Below are 7286 nucleotides of genomic sequence, written 5' to 3'. Positions count from 1 at the left end.
AGCGCCTCCGGGTGCACGCCACCTCGTGCCGCCCCCGCCCCAAGCAGGTCGGCAGGCTGTGGACGCCATCCGGGGCTTCCCTACAAGCTTCATGGTGGGTTGGCGCCTACCAGGCCTACCTGTGCCCTTTATATATATATATATATATATAATTTTATATATTATATAATTATATATAATTTTAATATATATACTATATATATATACCATATTTAATGTATATGTACACTACATATACACATATATATATATATACATATATACTATAACATACACATATATAATAAATAACATACTAAGAACTACACACAAACACACACACATTTATTATATATTACACATACATACTACACTATACACATACATTCAAACACAATATATATATATATATATATATATATATATATATATATATATATTAAAATATATATATATATATCACTATCATATCTTTTTGTTTAATATAATTATATAATTGTAATTCTGTCGGTATAGTCGAATGTATCATTTCAGCTTTTCTTGGGAGAGGGAAAGGCGAGTAGGCAAGCGAAGCGAACAAAGTTTTAGAAAAATAACTATTCTAAGGTCATTTTAAGGCTATAACCGGACCTATATAGGTGTAATTTAGTTAAGAAAATAAAAATGTGGCCCTTGGGGTGGCAAACGGTCTTGAGGGGAACTGCCCCCCCCCCAGCTTCCCTCAAATGACGACCCTGGTTTGTCATCTCGAAAGGGAGGGACCACAAGCTTCTGTCTCACCCCATGGCTGTTTCATCCATAGTACATATTCATTCTATATCCCATTATATCTTTAACATCAAAGAACTAAGAGTTTGTTAATCATGGCCATGTCATAATATAAATAATAGGCAATGATGATAAAGAACGCCCGCGATGATTCGAGAAATACTGATATAGAAAATGAAAAATATGTGATGACCTTGAATACGCAAGTCTAGTAAATGAATTCTGTGAGCCCAAATTCAAATTAACAAATGAAATTCTAGGTCAAGATCAAAGTTAAGTTACCAGGTATACAATAGGCTTTATATATATATATATATATATCATATATATATTATATACACATATATATATATATATATATATATATATATATATATAATTATATATATATATATATATATATATATATATTGTACATAATACATAAAAACCACACACACACACACCCACACACACCACCACACACACACACACACACACCACACAACTCGAGGTGAAGTTCCTTGCCCAAGGGAACAACTAAGGTGACTCGAACCCTCGAACTCAGATTGCCGTCGTGACAGTTTTGAGTCCGATGCTGTAACCACTCGGCCACCGCGGCCTCTGTAGTTACTATTATACATATATTTTAAATAAGATGCCTGGTGAATCTGATTACTCCAAAGTCTGAGGTAAGTTGCCAGTTTATTTATTTCCTGAGAATGGATACAGTATAATAATTTACATCTGGTTCTAAATCTCAGAGACTCAAACATTCACTATTAGTTAATGTCATTAGATAAACCTTGTTCCTGAAATTCCTGAAAAAAAAAGAACCATTGTTGTGGCAGACGGATACAGACATAAACCTAAGACTGGTGGCAGCAGGATCCAGCAATCACTATATATATGTGTGTGTGTATAGATGTGTATATTATAAACACACACACATATATAAGTATAGAAGTGCATAGATATGTATATTTCTCGCTATATATTATTCAAGCTCTATACATTTCTTTTTATATACATGCACACACTCATACAAGGGTAGATGAAACCGAAACGATTGCTATGATTTGATTTGGAAAAGTTGGTACTTGTTGTTTTCAAAGCTCGGAACAGATGGAACTTCATAATGTGTTCGAATAGTGTTTCGGAGCTGATATGACAAGGGCCTTGTATCATGCTGATATTAACAATGGAGACCTCATAGCAGAGCTGACTGGTGCCCCTTTCCCTTTCCCAAAGCACCTGCCGAAGGTGTGAACCCGAATGCTGAGGTGTGCGAACTATCAGGTCTGTCCCAAAATCGATATCATATTATGTCAGTTTTTCGCCACCAATACCAGAGTCCTTATTTTTCAAGCGTTCGATGTAACTTTATTCAGGGGAGTAGTTAAATTAAGATAGCTGCAGTGTCTGAACATAAATGTTGCTAAAACAAGGAATATCTACTTTTATATGTCTACATTACTGATCAGCAGAATTTTGATATCACCTTCGTCAATGTATCTCGCAGATACCGGAATTTAGTCCATCACATGTATAATCTATCATGAAGAAATGGTCATTTTTATCTAAGTATACGCAGTTCTGGCTGGTTCCGCCGTCGGGTTCTTGCACCTGGTCTCCATGGTCGCCCCAGAACGGCGTCCCCATCTTGACCTTCGTTCCGTCCGTCCATCTGAAGACGCCTTCTTCTTCAATGTCTGTGGCGCCGATCCAGTAATGGTGACCATCCAGGCCTTTTTAAAGATATAAGTGTAAACTGAGGTCTTGGTGCCTATTTTTGACAATCCAGGTATGAAATTATATGCAGAGACACAAGGACAAGTGACAGGAGCCAGGTGTTACCATTTTCTTTGATAAAGTTGACGAGGTAGTACATGAAGTTTGCGTCATCGAGCTTGACCATGTCAGCACCGACGTAAAACACTCGTTTGTACATCTCTTGCCACGTGGCAGACTGCGTGCGGAACTGTACGCAGTAATCGTAATATTGTGGAATCCGAGAGGGCATTCTGCGACGAAAATATTCTTGTTACTAATCAACATATCATCATCATCAGGGGGCTAACGCCGACGGGGGCGCATGGCCGCATCCACCCTTCGCTTCCAGCCACGGGGGTCCCTCATGGCAAGTCTCCAGGCCAGCCCCCAGCCCATATCTAATTCCTCGCGTCACGTCATGTCGAGCCGCCCAGGCCATGACCTCCTGGGTCGTCCCACAGACCCCCTCCACCCAGGGTTGTCACGCAAAGAGACAACCTGATGGGCAGGGTCATCCACAGGGAAACGAGCTAGGTGCCCATATAGCCTGAGTTGGTGATCCCGGATTATGCAAGTAACAGGTCCCATGCCAGTCTAACGGTGTAGCCGTCGGTTGGTCACGTGGTCCTACCAACTGTACCCCATGATCCGGCGAAGAGACTTGTTACAAAAGGCATAAACAAGATCCAGGCACTAGTAACGTCCAGTTTCGCTCCTAAACAAAACATATATAAGGCCTTGAGACTGTTCTTGTCTTCTGCATATACCGACATCTCCAAATCCCTTTTTGACTGATTCTGCTCCTGTTATTCGTATTCTTTTCTTATTATTTTTACCAGATTTATCATTAATAGTTTGACATACTTCTGAAAATCCACGATTCATACTCAAGCACAGATTTGATGAGCAATGTAGACGCATTAATTCTCCTTACCAGATTGTTCAGTAAATAAAATCACTTAGGGCGTATGTAGTCTCACTATTTATTATGAGATACGTGCGATCCTGTCAGAAACGGTCAATGATCACTAGTAATGCACGGAGCAATCATAATAGAAGCAGAACAAATGTAATATCTGCTCAAATAGTCGTTGATGGTAGTTCACAAATATTCTTTGCATAAAAACATCTTATGTTATATGGGGCAAAGGCTAGCACTGTATAGACTCCACCCTTCAGCGTGAGTCAGGGAAGGCATCAGGAGAACAGGAACCTCATGCGCGCTGCTTTTCTGCTCCACGGGGCCAATGCTGTGCCCTTTATCCCTCGTGCCCCTGTCCCGGGTGGGAAAATTGCCAACATGGTCTGGTAGCAACACAGCAGGCCAGGTGACAGGTGGCGGGAAATACCACTTCTTGGCATATCCAAGAAATATCTAATAACCAGAACATTACGCCCTATATTTATTTATGTTATATATGTATTTATTATACATATGTACACACACACAAACACACACAACACCACACACCACACACACACACAACACACACCACAGAACACACACACACACACATATTATATATATTATATATAAAATATATATATTATTATTATATATATAAAATAAATTATATATATATATATATATATATTATATAAAATATTAATATTAATATATATTATATTTATTATAATATAGTTATAAAATATATATTATAATTATATTGTATATTATATATATATTATATATATAAGATGTTATATATATATATATATGTTACCATACACCACACCACACGCAACACACATACGGATTCAATATATAATATATAATATTTTAGTATATATATAATATATATATTTATATATAATAGTAATAAGCACACACAACACACACACACACACACACACACACACACACACACACACACACACACACACACACACACACACACACACACACACACACACACACAATTATAAAATATATTATAATCTGCCAGCCTGTCGCTCTAATACACACAGAGGGTATATGGTTTTATCTATAGTTTGCATGTATAAATTTAACATGAGCAAGAAGGTGATAGAGGGCCCATAAAGATATTTTTATTTAAAGTTTCTCAGGAGCTGCGATAAGAAAAAGGGAAATTCCGTAATATGTGGTTTTAATGTATATTTACACCTCAGTGTATGTATGTATGTATGTATATATTATATATATGCATGTATATATATGTATATATCATATATTAATATATATATATATATATATAGATATATATATATTATTATATATATATATAATATTTTATATATATAATTGTTGTGTGTTTGTGTGTGTGTGTGTGTGTGTGTGTGTGTGGTGTGGTGTGTGTTGTGTGTGTGTGTACACCGCACATATATATCTGTAAGTATATATATACGGAAATCACTGATTCGACATTTAAACAAACTCTACGAGCACTGGGCTGCCGTTTTTGGTGTCGCAACATATCTCCTGCGTGGGGGGAGAGTATCACCCCATCAAGACCATTTCTATTTCAAACCAAACCCAACATAATTATGAGTTGGCTTAAACAAAATGCCATTTATCCTAACCTACCCATATTACTCCCATTATATTAATAGTTTTTATCACTGACCTGCACACAGAGAAGAACCAAATCCTGCTCTCTCGCTCAGGCCTTCCTCGAAAAGAAACATCTAAGGTAAAAAATTAACAACTATTAAATTGACATCATTTTACACTAAAGAGAAACACAATGCAATAATAATACAATTATAAAATAGTGAAAGAAATAAACACAATGCAAGATCAATAATGCAAGTAGAGCTCATTAAAGTATGACATGCAGATGTTTAGGAAAAATAATAAACAATAGATATCCGTAAGTAAATTAGGCACTTTTCCGTGAACACTCTTTGGAATAAGCAACGATGGATTCCTTTTACATTTACCCAAGGATCTTGCGGACTTTCGACTCATATTTTTCTCTATGGCTTTTTGCATCTTTCTTACATGCCACGACCGAATCCAAGATGGAAAACAGACAAGGCCAACTGGCAGGCGTTTCAAACGCCTTGGCCCGCTGTCTGAGAACAATGAACCCCCAAAAAGGGTAAAATGTGGAAGTGCTTGAAGCCAGACTTGTAAATGCCATTGATAAAGCAGCCTCACTGACCATACCTAAAACTCGGCCGGGGTCCAGGAGTCACAAAGACCCGGGTACTTTAACTCTGTGTTGACGGAAGTCAACCACAGAGTAAACATGTCCAAAAACATTTCCAAAGGGGCAAAGAACACCCGACAACCCAGCCTTCCTAAGGGAGGCTGTCAGGGATGCCAAGGAAACTGCCATAGAGTCAGGCAAGAAAAGTGGCTGGAATGGTGTGAGTCCTTCGACCACCAAACCACCCTCTCAGAGTTATGGCAACGGGTCAGGCGAGCTACCAGCCCTCAGCCGCGAGGTGCACGCCCCCATGACCCCCAGTCAGAGGCAACAAACTGGCGCACGAGTTCTCTGCAAAGAAGAAGTTGCAACAGCCTGCCAGCCGAACTGAGGGCAAGACAAGACGCTTCAACCAGACGGACTTGCTCATATTAGAGAAAAGGCAGCCGAACCCGATAACTCAGACATTATATTTTCTCTGAGGGAACTAGAAATGCCTATAAACCAGTTGTAACCACCCTTTGGGGCTCTGATGGGATCTCGTACCCCATCATTTCCCACGAGGACTAGCGGGTGAGCTTGCATTCCTGCAACTCATCAACAAGTCCGGGGAAAACTTCCACTCTACCCCAGAGTTTGGAAGAGGGCTACCATAGCTCCCATCCCCAAACCAAAGGAGCCAGGGAAGTACCGCCCCATCTCTCTCCCTCAGCTGTTCTGGCCAAGACGGCCGAGAGGATGGTATTGACCGGCTCCGATGGAAAATGGGACCCCCACATGAACACCTCCACGGTTCACCAGGGTCAAAGAGCCAGCGCACAGCATAGCCACGCTCTTGAGCACAATAAGCACGGGCACATCTGTGGTAGTATTCCTTGACTTGGAGAAGGCTTTTGAATTGGCAAGTCCTCTTGCCATTCAGGAGAGCCTGATTCAGAAGGGAATCAGAGGTAAGCTCTTGGCTTGGATAGGTGACTACTTTAGGAACAGAACAGCCAGAGTCAAATTCCAAGGTCACCTATCACAGCACATGCCACTAGGGAATCGAACGCCACAGGGTGGGGTTCTCAGTCCAGCCCTCTTGAACACATTAATGTCCTTTATCCTTAACATAAACCTCCCAGTGGGGTGCAAGATCATCTCCTATGCAGACGATCTTGCTATCTTCTCCACTGGACCATATTGCCTAAACAAAGCCTAGCGTTGTCTGGACCTCGTATCCGAGGAGTGTTTGTAGGACAGGACTAAAGATCTCTGCAGCCAAATCCAAAGCCATGGCACTGAGACAAAAATTTCAAGGCGCAAGTCTGAAAATCCAGGGAATGGACTTGGAGTGGGTTCAGGACTACCTCTACCTTGGGGTAAAGATAGACCGGACTCTCTCCTTCCAGAAGGAGGTCCAGTACCTGGTTGACCGAACAAAATCAAGACTGTCTGCCATGAGAGCAATGAGTGGGAGACGCATAGGGGCCAGACACAGAGTATTAAGATCATTCTATGTACAAAGCTGTCAGGCCCATTGTGTACTAAAGCCTCCCTTGCTCTGATTGGCATCTGATTGCCCCAAGGTGGAAAGAAGGTCCTCAACCTCCCCTGGAGGGAAAACCCTTTTCCCCCTGGCCTCACGAATCGATTAATGGCAGCACAATTCTTTCAAGGTTCATCCAGCTCCCA

At 40.4% G+C, this 7286-nt stretch overlaps 1 pseudogene; it reads right to left on the bottom strand.

The window, feature by feature from the left end:
* Positions 1–1418: 1418 nt before the first annotated feature.
* Positions 1419–6042, bottom strand: LOC119583076 (annotated as a pseudogene).
* Positions 6043–7286: the final 1244 nt, after the last annotated feature.

The sequence above is a fragment of the Penaeus monodon genome, chromosome 16 (genome assembly GCF_015228065.2).
Source record: "Penaeus monodon isolate SGIC_2016 chromosome 16, NSTDA_Pmon_1, whole genome shotgun sequence".
Taxonomy (NCBI): Eukaryota; Metazoa; Arthropoda; class Malacostraca; order Decapoda; family Penaeidae; genus Penaeus; species Penaeus monodon.
Note: the sequence above shows the minus strand (reverse complement) of the source record. Positions and strands in the feature narration are given on the sequence as shown.